Source organism: Phalacrocorax carbo, chromosome 10 (genome assembly GCF_963921805.1).
Source record: "Phalacrocorax carbo chromosome 10, bPhaCar2.1, whole genome shotgun sequence".
In the NCBI taxonomy this organism is placed as follows: Eukaryota; Metazoa; Chordata; class Aves; order Suliformes; family Phalacrocoracidae; genus Phalacrocorax; species Phalacrocorax carbo.
The window spans coordinates 16,187,630-16,208,254 of NC_087522.1; the positions used below are offsets into that span (position 1 = coordinate 16,187,630).

Consider the following 20,625-nt stretch of genomic DNA (forward strand, 5'->3'; position numbering starts at 1 on the left):
CCCTGATTAATCCTGATAACCAAATTTTTCTTTTCCTTTCTTTTCATTTTAGTGTAGATCTAAGACCAGGAAAATTCATAAAGTTATGTATTTGGTTCATGTTGGTTCAATAAGGGCACATCGCTAATCTGCACTAGAGATCACAGATCTCCAGGGTGTCCCAAACTAACTCCAGAATCAGCATATTCAAAAGCAACATCAAAACCGAGATGACATCTCTCCACGCTTCATTTATGAGCAGAGCTGATATTTATTTCTACATAGTGCTGTGCTGAAGAATATCTGTAAGGAAACGGCCAAGGATTGTGTGGCAAGATATAAAAAAAATTAATTCATTCAAAATTAATTTCATTTGAGAAATTCTAAACTTGCATTTCTACCTTCCATTTTGAAATAGTGTTTTTGATGCAGTTGGTGAACAAAATGACAGAAAGGAAACACGAAGGATCATGTGAAAAGTAAATGGATTATTAGAGGTGATCTGAAAAGTGTTTTATTTATAAATACTGTATTGAACTGGCCTCACAAACAGGCCAAAAATGTGACATTGAAGATGAACTCAAAGCATCGTACAAACCTGTGATGGTTTTGTTTGCCCATCCCCAAGGCTGGATTAAACAGAATCTCTTTGCTGAAATTTGGATGTGGAAAACTATCTTAACTTGAGGTGGCCAAGACCAATTGGAAATCAACAAAAGTTGGGTTTAATTTCCCACACAGACTTCCAGCAGGCCAGATACCAACACCTCTAAGTTGCAGATCCAAAATTTAGAATATTGGTTTTGACAGCTTTAAACTAAACTAAAAAACAACATAGCAGTGACTTTACTGTACATATCCTATATATTGATCAAAAATATTTGAAGTACAATACATACAAATTACATTGACAGTCGCTGTCAACATACAAAAACGTGTATATGATACACTTAACTATTTGTGTTTCTTTTCTACATTGGATGGTTCTTCGATGCTAGATCCATGGTCACAGATCTCCCAGTAAAAGAAATTTAATAAAACTTTTATGTCTATCTCTTTGAACTGATGATCTAAAGAGTTAAATAAATTTCTACCTACAGTGAACTGGAAAGGACTGTAAAGCATTTAAATAGAGACTTAGAGAATTTAGTTTAAATGTTGGATGATGGAAGTCTGTATGGAAATCTCAGTATCTTCTGTTTCTAACTCTGTAGGCTATTTCAAATGTCTCACTTCCATGAGAACCAACAAAACAAAAAAAAGATTAGCATAGCTTACAAATGACATTCAGAAATGCATGCAACTGTTGGAGTCTGTTCTGCAGCACTATTCAGTGAAACTAATGTATGTCTGATTGATTGCAAAATCTGTTCTTCTGTAGATTAGGCAGAAAATATGGTGGTTTTTTCCCAGCCCATGAAAATGTTATAGATACCAAAACGTGTTTGCCTACTGAATTTCAGTAAAATGTCAAAATTTTCAATGCAGTGAATTTGACTTAAACTGACAATCTCTATGCTTTGTTAAATAGTTTGGATATGCATTGGACTTAAATATACCTTAAAAAAACCTTAAATATAAGTTGAACTGAAATTTCAAAATTGAATTATTAAATCAGCTTGAGGGAGAAGATGCCAGTTTGAAAATATGTAGAGTGGATGCTTTCACAACTTCAAAACTTTTCTTTAAAATGTTCCGAGTTAGGAGCATTACTGTGGCACGCTCTCTATTGTTCATTGCTTCAAGTTCTGCAAATTGTTATTTTTTTGTTAAAATGTCTTCACAAAAAATTCTAAATATGTCTTTTTGCTTCACTTTCAAATCATATAAGGAAGTAGAAGAGTGCCATATACACTTAATCCTAGTAACTGCTTTATTCACAACCTTACAACTATCAAGCAGAGGATCCATTTACAGATTTTGTTTTGAATGCTTTCCTTTTATCACAAGGTCATTCAGTCAGTACATTATTCAAAGACCAAAAGCCTGTGCATGTCAGAAGTGTCTTTTATTTTTTGTCTGCAATGTCACCTTCATCAAAGTCTGCAAAGAGCTTGGAAGAGGCCATAATCCTGTGATTGCCCTGTGTTTCGTGGTGTTTGGTTTGAGAAATGCTTTTGTCAGGAAAAGCGTCACAAAAATTTCTTTATTAACCCCATCAAGTTCTGTGCTTTGGTATCAATACATTCCTAGAAACATCGGCACTGCTTGAATATTTCTGTTGTAAAACTTTGACAGGCTTGAACATGTGGCAGTTCTAATGATCTGTCTTATCCCTTTCACCTCATGACAAGTTTTACCCTTATACTTCTCTCTTGATATCGCCACATCCCCAGTCCCTTTTCTGCAAATTCTTCTGAAAAACTCAGTGCAGCTGACAGCAGTTTCTCTCTTTTCTTATTCTTTTCGATGTGCTATAGGAGATGCACTTCTGCATGGCCGAGACAGACTGTCCCTTAAGACCTTTTTGGTGACTAGATCACAACAAGAATGACAGACACAATGGCAGAGACGAGAATATATATTTTCGTTGGGTTCTGGAGAAAATATTTATAATTCAAAAGCATTCATTCTTTTTTTGGTTGTGAGACAGAGACCAGACTCTGTCTCCCAGGATTTATCAGCTAAAGGACTTCAAGGCAGTGAAACACCAAATTAAGAAAAGAAGTAAATAGTACCAGTAATGAAACAAACTATTAACAACAACAATAATAAACCATCACTGTTTCAGCATCTGTTTCTTTTGCCTTTCTGCTTTTCTGTGGTCTTCTGTTTTCATTTTCTTCTTGCCTCTAATAGTTCTTTCTAACTTTATTCATTTCACTTATTCCAGCAGGATTTTTAATATATTTATCCAAAGGTATAAGTAGTATAGGCTTTGGTTAACCTTTTGTCATTTGTTGCCTTTTAACAAAACAGACTGTAGCTGTGTACATGCAAAGTACCTGTAGCTGAGTGGACAATGTTTTCAGCGTTGGGTTGGGAAATGTCCTTAGCCAACAGATGACATATGATTACAAGGTGTCCTCGATACCTAGGGAAAAGCTACAAAACTAAGGGAAAGAATATAATGTGGAAGGGTTTGAAATTCTAACCTGGACAAAAGTTTTACAAGAGGAGAGTGATTCAGTAAAATAAGGAACAATTCTAGGAATGCAACAATTCTTCAGGAGAGTATTTCGCTGTCAAATGAAAATAAATAAGAGTAATAAGAGAAGGTTACAATTTTCAGAGAAAACTATTGTTTCTCAATATTACAGTACTAGTTGTAGAGAGAAGAAATGTTAGAAATTCACAGGCCACAGATTCCTTCCACAATAAGGGGGCTGCTTGGATTAGACTGGTCTACAAGCAAACCTGTTCTAGCTCCAGGAAGAAGACATACAGTTACATGGAGAAGGCAAAAAGTTTTTTCACTAAAATAATACCATAAGCATCTCCATCAGGTAAACTGATACTGGAGAAGAAACAGAAAAGAAACAATAGGATAAAAAGGCATACTTTTTCAAGGATCCATGAGGAATAAAAGGAACAATCAAGGGAGAAGGAATATATGGACCTGCAGGAGATTACCAAGACACTGACCCAAATCATAAAAGATAGCACTACCAGGTAACACAAAAGGATTCCAGTACAGATCAGTGCATATCTGAGCTTATTTTTAACTTTTTGGCTTCATGGAAGAAAAATCATGCTTATTTCCAATTAAAGATTAGGATTTAGAAGGCCAGATCTTTTTCTCAGTAAATAGATATAAATCTGTAGTTAAAATGTCTATCCTAGCTGTCAGATTAACAGAAGATTTCCCAAAACAGTAATCATGGCACAGTAACTAGCACCTTTTCTCAGGGACACTGCAAACATCCTTGGAAATCACCAGCAGAAAGCAACAAAGCAGGAAAAATATGGTCCTTCAGATGAACACTGCCCTAACTCAGAATCTCATTTGTAAGCTAAAAATGTACCATATAGCTTTTTATATAGATATAGACTAACCTTTAAAATACTAATACAAATGACATGCAGAGAAACATGTACTTTTAACATACAGTGGCATTCCAGAAATGTAGGGAAGTTACTTACAGTTCTTTCGGTAAGTGTGTATTGAGCCTGATGTATGTGTTAAAACCAGTATTTGTTGTACAAAGTCATGTTCACGGTGCAGCTTTGCTCAGCTCCTCCAATTTCTTACCTACTGTACTTCATGCATTTGCAGATTGCATCTTAAACTGCTTCTTTTGTTTCAGAATGCTAGTTGCAATTCTCTTTTCATTTGCCTGTGCTTCAGGTGCAGCAACCCGTATGATCAGCTTGGTATCTCTCCTACTATACACTGTTACCCTGTATCATCATCTTTCTAGATATACCCTGTTCATCTCAGTCTCATACACCCTTGCTGGCATTCTTTATACCTCAAGAGATAATTTGTAACAATTTACAAATGCTTGCTTTATCTGTTTATGCTCAAATAGTTATTTTGAGCATATTCTCTGTATTGTGTACGTAAAAAGTAATGAACACAGAAAAAGCCGTATTAGTTCTGAACACAGCAGAGACTTGAATACAAGTTTGCCCCACAATCTGACAGACAAAAAGAGGGGGGAAAAGTCAAAATGCTATGAAAATTATGTAATGACACAAAATATACTTGTAAAAACCTAAACTGTAACTATGATATTGTTTAAGTATAAATCACTGTGCACTTCAGGACAAATATGCCTCTTAGACATGGGAGCCATTATTTCATTTTTATTTTAGATCCAATGTTTTATGCAAGTGTCAGTTATGATAATACAGGCTGATGGTCAGGTCTGAACTGTCATCACGTTCACCAGTGTTTGCTTCAGAAGGCTCCATTGTGTGACATGACAGTTAAACACTTTCTGCTCTCATAACAACTGCACTTTGGGGAAGAATAGGGCTTTTAAGAATTATCCATTTAATACATCCTTTTGAAAGTATCTATTTCTAAAAAGCCCAGAGAGAAGCAATTTTGTTCATAGGGATCATTTCATCTATGTTCAACACTATTGAAGTCCGTGCTGCCATAGGAATTATGGTTCTTCACGGCTAATCACAAGGGCAGTAGTAGCCTGGGACTCTATTCATGACATGAGACTGTTAATCCTCAAGTGTTCTGTGGCTTGACTACCTTGAGAGCCAGAAAGAAATGCATTCAAGAACTCAGTACCATAAACTGGGAGACAAATTAACTATAGCTCCTAACTTCCACTTGGAAAAAATAAAACTATAGGAAACTCCTCATTAAGATTCTTCCCCTAATTGAATAAGTTCATCATCAAATGAAATAAGGAGGACCACAACCATTAGTAAGTACAGATCACTACCTCTACCGTCTGGTTGCAAGTGACTCAGTTCAACACATTCCATCTCACAAAGACTATAGAGAGGCTTCAGCCAACAGCCTGAGCTGCTGCAAGGCTGTTAGCCAGCACTTCAGGACAGGACCCTATTGAATTTTCACCTACAGACATTAAAACAAGCTTTTTTAATGGATTTTGAGGCATCCCTATTAGAAATTAGGCCAGATATATCAGGGGATCTAAACGAAGGTCTGCTCCCTCACAGGAGTCAGGTTTGAAAATTCTACATTTGCTTTTCTTCACATCTTCCATAGTACATCATAGAAGTACACCATAAAATGGTAGAACTGCTTTAGAATTAAAGACCAAAATTTCTGCATTGCCCAATAAATAATTAATAAAATGATTAGAATAACAACCATTTGTAATGGGATCATGCCCAGTTCACGAAAACATTGCAAATAATTATAACTCACAATTCATCACCCACCCATCCTCACCTTTTTTCAACCTCTTCTACTGTGGTTTGGTTTTTTTTCCCTCCTGACTGCCAGCTGCTGGTACAGATGTCACTTCCTGCCAGATGTTTTCATAAAAACAGCAATTAGTATCTACCCACAGATGAGACGGTCATAGATGTGACTGTAGAAATCCAGACTTTGAAAGTACAAGAGGCTAAATGAGATTCTGTTGCTATCTACACATCAGTTTATCCAATGATTATTTCTTGCAGGGGAAGATTTCATCTGCATTATTTTTTCTAATGAGAATAAAAGAATAAGCCAAACCACTACTTTTAAAAACAGAAAATGTGTAACAACACATTAAAGAGGGATATAGAACTCAACCCTACAGCAAAGAGAGAGATCCTATAAGGACAATGGAGGGTTGTGGTCAGTCCATAACAACTCCTCTCTGCCACGCCTTGCTCCTCACTTCTCAGTGCTCCAGTGTGGCTCCTTCCCAAACACTGCAGTCCTTCAGGATAAACCTCCTCCAGCATGGGCTCCTCTCCATGGGAAGCCATTCCTGTCAGGAGGACCTGCTCCATCATGGGCTCTCCAGGGGCTTCAGTTTTCTTCAGGTAATATCCACCTGCCCTGGCATAGGGTTCTCCATAGACTCCCATGTGGATAGCTGCTCCACCATGGTTGCCCTTGCATCAGAGGAATCTCTGCTCCTGCAGCACCTCCTTCCCCTCCTCCTGCTTTCACCTGGGTGCTCACAGGGCTGGTTCTCACATGTTATTTTCCCTTTCTTGCTCCTCACTCCCTAGGCAGGGTTTTGCCCTTTCTTAAATAAGGAATTGACTGGAACTCTCTGTGCCTGGCATGGGGCAGCCTGGTCTCTTCCCAGAGGCCTCCCCTCAGCCCCTGTCACCAAAACCTTACCATGGATACCCACTCATCCTGCGAGGCTGCTTCTTTCACTTGTGTGCCTAGTCACAATAACGATATAAACCACACCAGGAGTAAAGTCTTTTGCTTTGAGGTTTTAGGAAGAGTAGCATAACTGAAATTAAGTAAGAAATGAGGTTAATACAAAGTCTACAATATTCTATTGTGCAATAAGATATTGTTCTTAGGTTCTGGTCTTGCTCCATTTTAAACTGTCATCACTCCTGAACTTCTATGTTAGCATAAGGCACTGACCAACAAGCCTTGTATAATTACTGTAAGAGCTTTAATGAAGGAATGAGGTTTAAAGCATTACCTTCCTCAGCATTTGAAAATATGGAGACAATTAAACCTGATTTTCTTTGAAGCTTTCCACCCTACTAATGAGGTCTAATGAATTCAGCACTGAAGATTTAACAACAGGTGCTTTTACATTAGGAGGTCATGCTGTACAGGCACAAACAGCACCTGCAAACCTTTTCCTCAAGAATGCTAAAAAAGGCCTCAAAACTTCTCCCTACAGCAACAGCTGCCTTGCTAAATAAAGAAATTGTATTGTCTAATATTCATAACCTGCCCAGGCCCTGGCTTCAACCCCAGCACTGGAGCATCTACATCTATCACAGGTATTGATTTATTCTCATAACACACACAGTTCCTAATTTTTGGTTTCAAACTAGACTGCTTGATGCAGGTTGGTAGGATCATTTTTATCCCTTTGGTTGAGAGTCTGCAAGGCAACCTTTATAGGAGAGACTCCCAGCTGCTGCTCTGGTGAAGAATATAATGCTATTCCCAGATCACTGCAGTGAGCACATGGTCTGAGAGGTCATGTAACTTTCTCAATATCACGTGGAAAGTCTGAAAAAAGAATCAGAAACTGTACTGCATCTCAGGCCAGTCCTTAACCCATGACACCATCCTACTTTTTCAAAGTGAATATGTAAGCTCCCTTTTCTACAATACAAGACTTAATTTTTCCATCCCAGTTTTTTCCTCTTTGAGCTAACAGATGTTCCACAAAATATGGCTTGATTGAACTCACAAAATGGGATAGCTTAAGAGACAAGGACCTCAGAGTAAGATTCCCTCACTGCTGCATAGGAGATAAAGAACAGAAATTGCCTAGGTCAGTTCACAGACCAACAGTGACAGCTAACTCAGCAATGAAGAAGCAAACTTCTAAGTGAGCCTACAAATCCAGAACAGAGCCTCCATGAGTGGTTCAGTGGCCATTGGCGCTCACCTCTATTATACCTGAATCCAAGGCATTTCCTTTTCTGCCTAGCTGATCCTCAATATCCAAGGGCTTTTGTTCTCTCATCTCTTACTGTCATATCCTAGGAAAGACGATTTCTTAGCATTCCTTAGCAAGCAAGTGAACTAGTGAGAACTCACAGAGAAACAGCTGTTAAAATGGGTGCTGACACAAACTATTTTATTACCCATGACAGCAAGACAAGTGTGTCTCTCTTGAGGAACTTTTGGAAAAAACAGATATGACTGGTCTCACTTTTAGTTAGGAAAAGAATCATGCTCCTGCATTTTGGTCCCTATGTCTGGACATAAAATTCTTATAGCTACAACCTTCTCAGACAACTAAGACACTCAAACACAAAAGCCAAGCAACTTAAAAGGTCTTTTTTCACTATTTGTGTTATCCTAGAATCTCACAGTTTCCAACTCATCTACCTTTCATGCTTTTCTTGTCTCCGTGAGAGCTATATGCTCTCCTTCTTCAAACTCATGATGCAAGGAAGAGAACTGCTTACAGAAATCTGTTCCCCAGGCTCCTGTGCCAGTAAGTCTTTTCACACAGCCCTTTGTGACTTATGCTCATGCCTAAGTGGCCCAGCTATTTACCTACCATATTCCCACATAAGCATTTTACTCAGAAAAGATCTCCAGCTGTGCCTCAATCTAAAAGCTTCTAATTCTTCTCCTTAGAGCACTCAACACATTTCCTGCTCACCCATGCCTGATTACTTGCCTTGATCTGCAGAGAGGTAAATGCATATTTATGTAAGGTGGTAAAGAGAAAGAGAGATTAAAATTACAGAATCGCAGGTTGGAAGGGACCTCAGGGATCATCTATAGTTCAACCTTTCTAGGTAGAGCGCAGCCTAGACAAGATGGCCCAGCACCCTGTCCAGCCGACTCTTGAAAGTGTCCAATGTGGCCAAATCAACCACTTCCCTGGGGAGATTATTCCAATGGCGACTGTCCTCACTGTGAAAAATTTTCTTCTCATGTCCAGTCGGAATCTCCCCAAGAGCAACTTGTGTCCCTTCCCCCTTGTCCTCTCCATGTGACTCCTTGTAAAAAGGGAACCTCCATCTTCTTTGTAGCTACCCCTTAAGTACTGGTACACAGTGATGAGATCCCCTCTGCGCCTCCTTTTCTCAAGGCTGAACAAACCCAGTTCTCCCAGCCTGTCCTCGTATGGCAGCTTCCCAGTCCTCTGATCATCTTGGTGGCCCTTCTCTGGACCCCTTCCAGCCTGTCCACATCCTTTTTCTACAGCAGGGACCAGAACTGTACCCAGTACTCCAGGTGTGGCCTGACAAGCGCTGAGTAGAAATTAATAGTTAGAATCTCAGTTTAGCAATTGTTGTCACTAACCATCACTGCTTGTTTTCATATGCTTAAAGAGGAGACATCTACAGGGTGAGTTACATGATCTGAAGACTGTTAATATAAGATCTAATAAACTGTATTATGTTTAATAAGCTACAATACACATAACGTTCTCTGATTTAATAAATATGCTCTAAATCATAGATAACAAACATAGAAGTCCTTTTATTAAAAAATTTGGTTGTTTTAATCATAACACCCACTTAAAAATAAGACGTTAAATATAACCAACTTTCCTAAGGAGAAATACATCCATAATACCCAAAAGACAGCCACCCCCCTCCCCAGACTCCTAACCGGAAGACTATTACTCGGACTGCATAAACACCATGAGCAGCATTAGCATTATAATGGTTGTCCGATTGTTGTGGCACATTCCCCTTGCAGCCTCAGTTCTGGAAGGTGCAATGGCTGAGTATGATTAATCAGAGTCTATTTGTTGCAGAAGCTAATGGAAGGAACAGTGCTAAGCATTTTTCAAAAATGAATAATAACCCAGGTACCTGGCACCTGCATGTGAAGTGAAGCATTGCAAACAAATGAGGAGTAATAGAGCTTACTGGGCATAAAATGTTATTGTTTTATTTTTTAAAAAGTGCAGAATAAGCAAACTAGAAATAATCACCCTGAGCACTTCCACCAACTAACTAACCTTTAAACTTTCTAAGGTCCTACAAAATAACATGATTGATTAGCACCTGCATGAGTCTATAAAGGGGAACGGGACATACATACTTCAGAATTATACTAGAATTTTAGTCCTACCTTAGCTCTGTTACTGTTTAAACACTAAAACATTGAGTTAATTATTTTAATGGTCCAGATTTTGCTATTGTGTTTCCTGGGCTTTTAAAGTTCTTGCAGAAATATTATTCAGGCTTTAGGTATTTGCCAAATTAATGTCTGAAGACCTCCAGGCATTTTGAAAAGAAATGCCAACTAATTATTTCCTTATATTGCACAATTTAATATACTTTGCTAGAGATCCATCTTGCTTACAGCCCCCCTGCTTAGAACTTTAAATAAAGAGGAAAAGAAAAAAAAGAACTGTTAAAGGAAACAAAGGCTGATACATATGTGGATGGCAGGTTTACAACTGGACAATACACTGTTTAAAATGGTTAACAGTAACTGTCTTCACTGTGTAACATGTTGCCAATTCACTGACAGCTTATTTTTCCAGAGAATTGGAAACTATATTTTGCCATACAACTATATTAATCCTACCCTAGAAATCAAAATTGAACTTGGTTTCATTACTACCAATTTATCAGTTTTAGCAGACAACTATTTTTGGTTTCATATTTTCAAATCTGGGTTTGGTGGGGGGTTTTTGGTTGGTTTGTGGGTTTTTTTGTTGTTTTTTTTTTTTTTTTCTCTCTCTCTCTCTCATTCACTTTAACGTCTTGCTAAAGGAGATAACTTGTACCTATTTTGTCTTTCCATAAACTTCCTCAGCTCAAAATCTTCATTCTGATGTGTTCTAATGTATGGAAAGACTTTAGGGTCTCTTTGGGGAAATACTCTCAATTTACACTAGGAACAAATATAAGCATAACAGAGTTAAGTGTTTATGCTGTAAAACTAACCAGTATGCAAACCTTAGCTACCTTAAAGTGTATTTTTAAAGGCTTTTAGAAAACAATACAGGACCATTCTACTCTGAAAGTTAGATATTTAGTAGGCTGACTGACATTAGGAGTTGATTTTGCATTTGGCATACTTTAAATGTTCATGTTGAAAGGAGCGAAAGCCTGTTTCAAAACACAAAAATATCACACTGTGGAAAATGAGAGAGAAAGGGACACTGAAAGCAACTGAATGATGGATTGAGAGATAAACATTGTGCATTATTGTTTATTCAAGCAGCTAGCAGCACTAAATACGGTTTTCCTAATATCATTACTGTGGTGATTAACATCCTTTTTTCACACTTAAAAATCATTCCTGAAACTCGAAAGTGAATTGATTTCTCTCCACTAGAATTAATTACTCCACACTCAATTGCAGGAAACTGTATTTTTTCAACTCTGCACTTGCAAAATAGTGGCTTAATTTTGCTCCCTTTCAGCTCTGTTCTATGTGGAACCAGTGAACGCTGGGCTGTCAAGATGATGAAGTATCTGCTCCTAGGCTTCTCTCTCTATAAAGCAAGCAACTCAGATCTACCATGCTACATCTCTGCCTCAGGAGATGGTGAGCAGCTAGGTTTGAGTTTTAAATAAAGAACCAGAGACAAAAGACAGGATTGTAAAAAAATATTTACTGTGGTTTAACAAGCACAGCCAAGTGTTCTGCTGGTTATAATGAAAATCGTGTCTTGAGAGTTTCTGTGTGGCTATAAGTTAGCAGGGGTCATCTGGGCTGCAGTCCATCAAATCAGTGTTTGAGCGAAAATTCCTATAAAAAAACAAGCATGAAAAATGGAGACTAAAGATTGCTGAGGAGGTATCAAGAATACCTTCTTTTGTTTCCAGATACTTTTTTGTTTTTCGTCAAGCTGCTGCTTGACAGGGAGAGAACAGAGAAATAGTGCTAACATTTCCTATTTAGCAGCTACAAGCATTTCTTGGCATGAGTTTGTAAATAATGTAATCGACAGAATTCTGCCATTCAGGTTTTTTCTTGTATTGTTTTGATACACTGCACCTGAACATCAACAATAGTTGTATAACCTGTGTACTTACATACTATGCGTGTAAACAACATTGATAAACTACATGTAGTGCACTGAAAATAAAAGTGAATTAGCTCAAAGCTCCCACATTTGTAACTAAAGAAAGTTTTGACATTAATTATTCATAATTGAACCAGCTTGGAATATTTCTGTGTTTCCTATAGCAACTTGACACTTACCAAAAAATCAATAACATAAATTTGGATTTTGTTAAAAGCAGAACACCTCTATATATTGCTATTGGTATCAATGCATTTTTCTGAGCTAGTAAGTATTCATTTAACACAACTCATCAAAAAGAATCAAATACAGAATATCATCATTGCATCACATCAAATCACCTTTTTCAGTCCCTACCTAAGGATTACTTCTCTTCAAGTAGCTTTGTTCTTTTACTGCAAAAAAATACACAATAGGGCCTAAAGCCCATATTAACACATTGCTGAAATATTTTCTGTGCTGCTAGAACAATGTTTGAAAGAACACAAAATTAGGCTTTCAGAGCCTAACCCACATCCAATTCCCCATGTACAAGATAGTAATAGGAAACTAGTTTACATACATACACATACAGGCATATACACTTTCCAGAAATAATCACTTTTTTGTGTGTGTTGATGAGATACTGGAAAAAAACCCTGGGACACAGAGCACTGAACTGGTTACTTTTTATTTTTTACCTTCCTGCTTTAGCTTATTTGAGCATCCTTACCTACAAATAAGGGCAACACTGAGGATAGAAAAATGGAGGTTTTAACAGATAGCTCCACTTAAAATCCAGTCTGGGGGAACAGAATTGTTTTGGTGAAAGACATTTCTGAACATGAAGTTTACTTAATGTTTTGCCTTAACAGTCAGCAAAAGGAAGAGCACCCACTCACAATATCAAGAAGTACTTACACTGTGTCTTGTCAGCATCTGATAGTCAGGCACAAACCTCAGACATCACATAAAAGAATACATCCAAAGCCTAGAAATGATCCGAAGCCATGCCTCAAACATTTCCATAGGGGTTACAAGTAGCTTGAAAGTGATATATGTTAGATTAAAGATTGCCTTTAGTTGACCTCCATTTTCTGAGCTCTAGGGACCACATCTCAACAACTACTAGGACTAGAAACTGTCTCAGTGAAGAAAGATAAAAAAAGAAAAGTATCATATGACTCAAGGAACTATGGCTGTGCATAAGAGACCCAGCTGCTTGATACTTACAAAGAAGAGTAAACTTCAGCATTTTCATGATTGTTAGAAGAAGGGCACTTTAAGCTGTATTAACAATGCCGTGGCCTGCAGGTTGAGGGAAGTGATCCTTCCCCTATGTTCAACACTTGTGAAACCACACCTGTGTCCAGTTTGGGGCTTCCCAGTAGAAGATGGACATTGACATAGCAGAGCAATACCAGCAGAGGCCATGAAGATGGTCAGGGACTGTAGCACTGAGGACTCAGGAGTGACTGAGAGAACTGGGTTTGTTCAGCCTTGAGAAAAGGAGGCCACTAGGAAATATGGCTGCCTTCAGCTACCTAATGTCAGTGCACAGGAAAGAAAGAGGCTCTTCTTACAGGCATACAGTGACAATACAAGAAGCAACAGACCCAGCCTGGAATACAGAAGCTTCTGACTAGATAGAACAAAAACAAATTTAATCAGAAAGATAGTCAAACACTGGAAGAGAGGCCCACAGAGACTGTAGGATACCCATCCTTGGAGATATTCAAAACTCAGCACCTATGAGATTCAGTAAGTGAAGAGAAGAATGAATAAGCCAGGATGAAACAATCCTTAAAATGAGTAAATGTATATCCTCATAAATAAGACCCTGAAAGAATCCAAATTTTAAATCAAGAATCAAAACCCAATTGTGCCAAATCCCAAAACCAAAGTAACTTCATCACCCTGAAGTGCTTACAAGGTGAAGTTACAGTGAGAACCACAGGGGACCACAGGGATCATCTATAGTTCAACCTTTCTAGGTAGAGCACAGTCTAGACAAGATGGCCCAGCACCTGTCCAGCCAACTCTTGAAGGTGTCCAACGTGGCCAAGTCAACCACTTCCCTGGGGAGATTATTCCAATGGCGACTGTCCTCACTGTGAAAAATTTTCTTCTCATGTCCAGTCGGAATCTCCCCAAGAGCAACTTGTGTCCCTTCCCCCTTGTCCTCTCCATGTGACTCCTTGTAAAAAGGGAACCTCCATCTTCTTTGTAGCTACCCCTTAAGTACTGTTACATGGTGATGAGATCCCCTCTGCGCCTCCTTTTCTCAAGGCTGAACAAACCCAGTTCTCCCAGCCTGTCCTCGTATGGCAGCTTCCCAGTCCTCTGATCATCTTGGTGGCCCTTCTCTGGACCCCTTCCAGCCTGTCCACATCCTTTTTCTACAGCAGGGACCAGAACTGTACCCAGTACTCCAGGTATGGCCTGACAAGCGCTGAGTAGAGCGGGATAATGACTTCTTTATGTCTGCTGGCGATGCCCTTTTTGATGCAACCCAGCATCCTCTTGGCCTTCTTGGCCATAGCAGCCACTGTTCACTCATGTTGAGCTTTCTGTTCACCAGAACACCCAGGTCCCTTTCCAGAGAGCTGCTCTCCAGCCAGGTGGATCCCAGTCTGTGCTGCACTCCTGGATTATGTTTTCCCAGGTGCATGACCATACACTTGTCCTTGTTGAACTTCATAAGGTTCATGTTGGCCCACTCTTCCAGCCTATCCAGATCTCCCTGCAGAGCAGCTCTCCCTTCCGGAGTGTCTACTTCCCCACTCAGCTTGGTGTCATTAGCGAACTTCATCAGGCTACAATTCCTCCCAATACCCAGATCATTTATGAAGATGTTGAACAACATTGGGCCCAATATCGATCCCTGGGGGACTCCACTTGTGACAGGTTGCCACTTGGAAAAGGAGCTGTTTACCACCACCCTCTGGGTGCGGCCTGTCAGCCTGTTCCCCACCCACTGCACAGACCACTTGTCTAGGCCATAACGCATTAATTTCTCCAGGAGGAGGCTGTGGGGGACCATATCAAAGGCCTTGGAGAAGTCCAGGTAGACAATGTCCACCGCCCACCCCATGTCAACCAGACAAGTCACTTTATTATAGAAGGCCACCAGGCTTGTCAAGCATGATCTGCCTTTAGTGAAGCCATGTTGGCTTTTCCCAATCACGTGCTTCGTTTGACTTGTGATGGCCCCCAGGAGGATTCATTCCATGACTTTCCCAGGGACTGAAATAAGGTTGATGGGCCTGTAGTTACCCAGATCCTCCCTCGAGCCCTTCTTGTAGATAGGGGTAACATTTGCCTTCCTCCAGTTCTCTGGGACATCCCCTGTTCTCCATGACTTCTCAAAGATTATGGAGGGTGGCCTTGCGACGATGTCAGCCAGCTCTCTCAACACCCTCGGGTGGATGGCATCAGGGCCCATTGATTTGTATGGGTCAAGCTCCTGTAGTAATTCATGTACTAACTCTTCCTTCACTGATGGTGGGTCGGTGTTTGGATCAATTGGCAATTTCATTCCCAAAGCCTGGGACCCAACAGTGCTGGTAAAGACAGAGGTGAAAAAAGTGTTGAGGACCTCTGCCTTTTCAGCATTGTTGGTGATTGACTCTCCTTTTCCGTTTAACAGTGGGCCTATGTTTTCCTTCTTTTTCTCCTTGTGGTTGACATACCTGAAGAAACCCTTCTTGCTATTTTTGACTCTCATGGCCAGTTTCAATTCGAGCCGGGCTTTTGCTTTTCTAACTGCATCTCTGCAAGGTCTGGCAATGCCCTTGTAGCTCTCAACAGATAAATCTGAAAGATAAGCATACCAGAAATGGAGAAGTGGAGGGCTGAGTAGACCCAGGAGGTCATGGTTGAGCCAAGGGGGCCTCTTATTCACTTACTTCCCTTTCCTTTACAGGGGATAAACTGGCTTTGTGCTTCCAAAAGAGAGTTCTCGAAGAACTCCCAGCGTTCACTAGCTCCTTTATCTTCCATGGAAGATCAGACAAGCTGACTGATAAAACATACAGAGAAAAATCATAGATTAACAATGAAACTGCATAAGCAGTAGTAGCACTACAGCAGTAACATCACAAGTAACATCACATCCTACACAAAATAATTCATTGTGTTATCCAAAAACTCAATCATTTTAATATGTTGAAGTATTTTCAAAGAATGAAGCCTTTGTGTCAGAAGAGCAAGTTTTCAGAATCAGACTTCAGTGATGACTGAAGAGAAAAGCTAAAGGTGCACTGGTTAGAGAACCTTGTCATGGCCTCATATTATAATAATAAGGGCGTTAATGGGTGTCAACTAAAGGCATAATTGTCCTCACTGAAAACTGTTTAATTTCTGCAGACTGGGATTCTCTTTCCCCTACATGTTCCCGTCTCATATAAGAAAACCAAACCCCCAAAAAACCCGAACAAAACACCTTTCTGTAATTACAAATGGTCTTATTCAAGCAAACTTTTTTCCCCACTCTGTAGAAACATATTTTAATATTGCAGTGGATTAGAAGTCATAGCTTTCTAAAAAGCAAAAAACCAGTGTCCTAAGAACTACTTTTTCTAAAATGTTAATTTACTTTAGATAAATAGCATTCTTATCATATGACAATTTGATCTAAAGGAAAGAAAGAAGCCAAAGAAAACAAACTATGCACATACTTAGACTGTAATATTACAAAATTGTACCTTTTGAAAAGCTTTGATTGTTTCTTTACCATAAACTTTTGCCTTTTTGAATTGCTAATTCAGTTAATGGATTCTTTTTGCTCTGAAGTTTGCATCATGAAAATTACCAGCTTAAAAGGTCCTCTATGTACAAAACAGTTGGCGTATTTTGTTAAAAATATTATGTTTGACATTGGGAAATAGTAGGATGTCTTAAAAAGGTAAAAATATGAGAAGCTACATGAGGGTCAGTGGTATAACAGCACTTGTTAGCATTTTTAAAAGAAAACATTAAGATATCTGCATTTATTTTTATTCAGTTTGTTTATTAATGCAAAAAACCCAACCCTAAAATAAGTCTATCATCACGGCTTTGTCTTTCAGATTAGCGAGAGTAGCCAACTAGATGTTCAGAGCTGGAACTCTGGCCACCACAGTAGTACTCTAGATTTTCAAATTTCCATTGTGGTATTCCCAGGCAGCATACATGTGTATATAAAGCACAACTAAAAATCCTCATCTTAAATCTATGGAAGTTAATATGTATTTTCAGCTAAGTTTCCAGACACTGTTCTCTATGAAAGACAGTGCTCAATATCTGCATGACAGAGAACATGGAGGAAATTATGCTGTAAATCACACACAGCAGAAACCACACCTTCATTCTTGATTTGTTCCATCTAACCAAATGTGTCTTGACTCAGGTTTGAGGCTCCCATGTCTCAGAGAAATGCTAATGAACAGAAGAACACCTACCTGCAGATTTTAATGCTAAAGATTATTTCTAGAGACTAATGTTTTGGATTTAAACAATATGATAAAAATAAATATAAAATTACAACGTCTTACTTCTTTCTGCTTCCAAATAAACCAATGGCACAAGTATACACAGACTGAGGTTTCATTATTTCATACAAGACACATGATTTCATACAGTATAACATATAAATCAAGTCTTGCCGAAGACAGGGGGTGAAAATCAGAAATACGCACATAATCCTGACATTCTCAAAGCTACATGTTGATTAAGATGCCTAAGATTTTTTTCTAACATCTAGTCCTGTGTGGGCAAGACAGCCTTACACCATCACCAGAACTAAGCATACAACAATGCCTATAAGCAACAACCAGACAGTGGTGGCTTTATTCAACTACTCAGGACTGAGGGAACTAGTAAAAAAATACTTCTGGGATTAACATATCATAATAATGTATTTAGCTTTCAAAAAAGGTTATTGTAAAACATTTTCTCTAAGGAAGAGCAATCGAATGGGCAGATACATGTTGGAATATACATTCACACAGATCAAAAGTCCTTTGAAAGTTGGTGTTACAGAGGAAACAAAAAGGCAAAGCCTAATTCAGCGTACTTGTTCATTTTGTACTATTTTAAGCCTAGGGCAAATAATCTTAACTAGCAGTAGAGCCTTACTGCATTGAGGGTTGAGCAGAAGATTAACAAACTTCCCCCCCGCCGCCTTCTTACAGGCTGACATTCCTACATGAAAAACATTGCAAGCAGGTTGGGTGACAAGGCTGGGGAACCAGCACCATACTGTAGCGTGGCTAGGGAGAATCCCTTCAAGCAGCACACCCCAACAGAGTAGCTGGTGCAATCTGCAAAACAACGAAGACAAACACTTGGGACTTCACAGTCCACCAGCAGTTTATGGACCATAGTTTTCGAAGCCCTGAAAAGGTTTGAGCACCAGCAGCTCTCAGGACAATGTCACATGTCCAGATAAACTACAAATATTCTACAAAATGTACTTTAGGAAGCAAATAAGTCCTAGCTTCTTTAAATTCCTAAACAATATCACAATATGTATTGAAGAGGAAATCTTAATCCAAATAACTAGAGGCTTACACATTTAGAATCATAGAATCATTAAGGTTGAAAAAGACTGCTAGGATCATCCAGTCCAACCATCAGCCCAACACTACCATGCCTCCTAAACCATGCCCTGAAGTGCCACATCTACATTTTTTTGAACACCTCCAGGGATGTTGACTCCACCACCTCTCTGGGCAGCCTGTTCCAATGCCTGACCACTCTTTCAGTAAATTTCAGTACAGACGTTTTTCCTAATATCCAATCTAAACCTCCCCTGACACAACTTGAAGCCATTTCCTCTCATCCTATCACTTGTTACTTGGGAGAAGAGACCGACCCCCACCTCACTACAACCTCCTTTCAGATAGTTGTAGAGAGCAATAAGGTCTCCCCTCAGCCGCCTCTTCTCCAGGCTAAGCAACCCCAGCTCCCTCAGCCACTCCTCAGAAGACTTGTTCTCCAGACCCTTCCCCAGCTTTGTTGCCCTTCTCTGGACACGCTCCAGCAACTCAATGTCCTTCTTGTACTGAGGGGCCCAAAACTGAACACAGTATTCAAGGTGTGGCCTCACCAGTGCCGAGTACAGGGGCACGATCACTGCCCTGCTCCTGCTGGCCACACTCTTCCTGATACAAGCCAGGATGCTGTTGGCCTTCTATTTCAGTGTGAAATATAATTTTTGAAATACCTGAGTTCTGAAAACAACTGTTTCTACTGTTAGAGAGGTTTTCTAAAATAATGCATAAGCATTAAGAATTACATGGTCCTGGAAGAATACAGTGCTCTGAGTTGTAATTGTCATATCCCAACTTCACAGATATGTTTATAATAGAGCAAATCTTTATAAAATATTACGTGTGTTCTTCCTGTGAAAAAGGTACTCTATGAAAGAAAAGAAGACTGACCTATGTAGCCTGTTCTATATGCAATTACCAGCTCTAAAGTCTAAATTCATCTGAATGTCCACTTCCAACCACTGGAGGATGCATGCCTGTAATGCTGTGGACGCATTCACTCACACAGGACTCCAATCTCAGAAGATGCTGCTGAATGTTTGCATCAAGGTTTCATTTCAATATCACATTCAATATTCAATTCAATTTCAATATCAACCTTAATCTTTTGATTTCAGTGTTATGATTTTATGTACTTCAGATTGAAAACACCACAAAACAAAAACTCCCAAACTCCTTACATCCATAGTTCTAAATTTTTCAGTTGTTCTTTAGTATTCTGCTATAAGACTGGTTCAGCCATCATTACTACATTTCATCGTTTGTGCTTTGTGTAGCCACAGAGCGCTTTCCTAGTATTATCAATGCAGTAATTTCTACGAGTCAATACACACCAGCAGTTTGAAACAGCAGGGACTTGAAGCCTGAGGAGGGCAAACTTTTATTGCTGTATCTTTCTTGATTTATTGGAACACAAATGTGATAAACAGGACCCGCTCTTCATAAAGAGTAGAAGGTACTTCTCTAGGATCATAAGGTACATACAAAAAAGGCTTTTGAAATGGAAGGTCTTTGAGAGGAAAGAGAGTCTCAGATGAAGGTTAACTCTATGCACAACGTGCACTGGTGACATTTGTGGCACTTGGACTCAATCCTAAACGTTTAAAGTCCTGTATAAATACAGAATATTTAAGTGTCCTTAAAAGCTCTTTAAAAAGATATGCATGACTCACACGCAGCCTTTCTGTATTATGAAAGAGCACCATCACATTCAGAAAATAAGTTCTTGCATTAGCAATGTTGGGTTTTTTTGCCAAAAAGAAGAAATATACTCCTTCTTCCTCATTACATTTATTGGATTACTTCATTGTAAGACAGTATGAATGACTGTACTGATGGCACCTTGCATTAACAGGTTACCCAACATACAGAAGTAAATGCTCTATGAAATCATTCAGTGCAAGTTCTTACACATCAAGAGACAAAAATATTCAAGCTTCCATTCCAATTAATCCTACCTTGAACTGGTATTCCTAAACAAAACAAGGCAAGAGAAGTACCACTGAAAATTAATCTTTTAGTACTTTTCTTCTTAAATGGTTTGGACAAGACTGAAGGGACTACAAAGTAAAAGGTACAAAAGAAAAGCAGATGAATGA

At 39.1% G+C, this 20,625-nt stretch overlaps 1 protein-coding gene and 1 long non-coding RNA gene across 3 annotated transcripts in view; both read right to left on the reverse strand.

The window, feature by feature from the left end:
* The window catches only part of RBFOX1 (RNA binding fox-1 homolog 1), a 1,419,204-nt gene that overhangs the window by 1,151,895 nt on the left and 246,684 nt on the right, over window positions 1-20,625 (reverse strand). The gene's annotated exons all lie outside the window — the stretch shown is intronic.
* Window positions 11,581-13,108, reverse strand: LOC135315120 (uncharacterized). Its single transcript, XR_010374565.1, has 2 exons — window positions 12,915-13,108; window positions 11,581-11,737 (listed from the first exon to the last, which is right to left on the reverse strand). It is a non-coding gene; the product is annotated as an uncharacterized LOC135315120 (long non-coding RNA).